Raw genomic sequence first — 226 nt, 5'->3', positions numbered from 1 at the left:
TTAAGCAATTCTCCTGCCTCAGCCTCCCAAGTAGCTGGGATTTCAGGCACGCACCACCACACCTGGCTAATTTTTGTATTTTTAGTAGAGACGGGTTTCACCATTTTGACTAGGCTGGTCTTGAACTCCTGAGCTCAAGTGATCCACTCACCTTGGCCTCCCAAAGTGCTGGGATTACAAGCATGGGCCACCGTGCCCAGACAAAATTGCAATTTTTAAAAAATAA

This window comes from Colobus angolensis, unplaced genomic scaffold (assembly GCF_000951035.1).
Source record: "Colobus angolensis palliatus isolate OR3802 unplaced genomic scaffold, Cang.pa_1.0 Scaffold10, whole genome shotgun sequence".
Lineage (NCBI taxonomy): Eukaryota > Metazoa > Chordata > Mammalia > Primates > Cercopithecidae > Colobus > Colobus angolensis.
Note: the sequence above shows the minus strand (reverse complement) of the source record.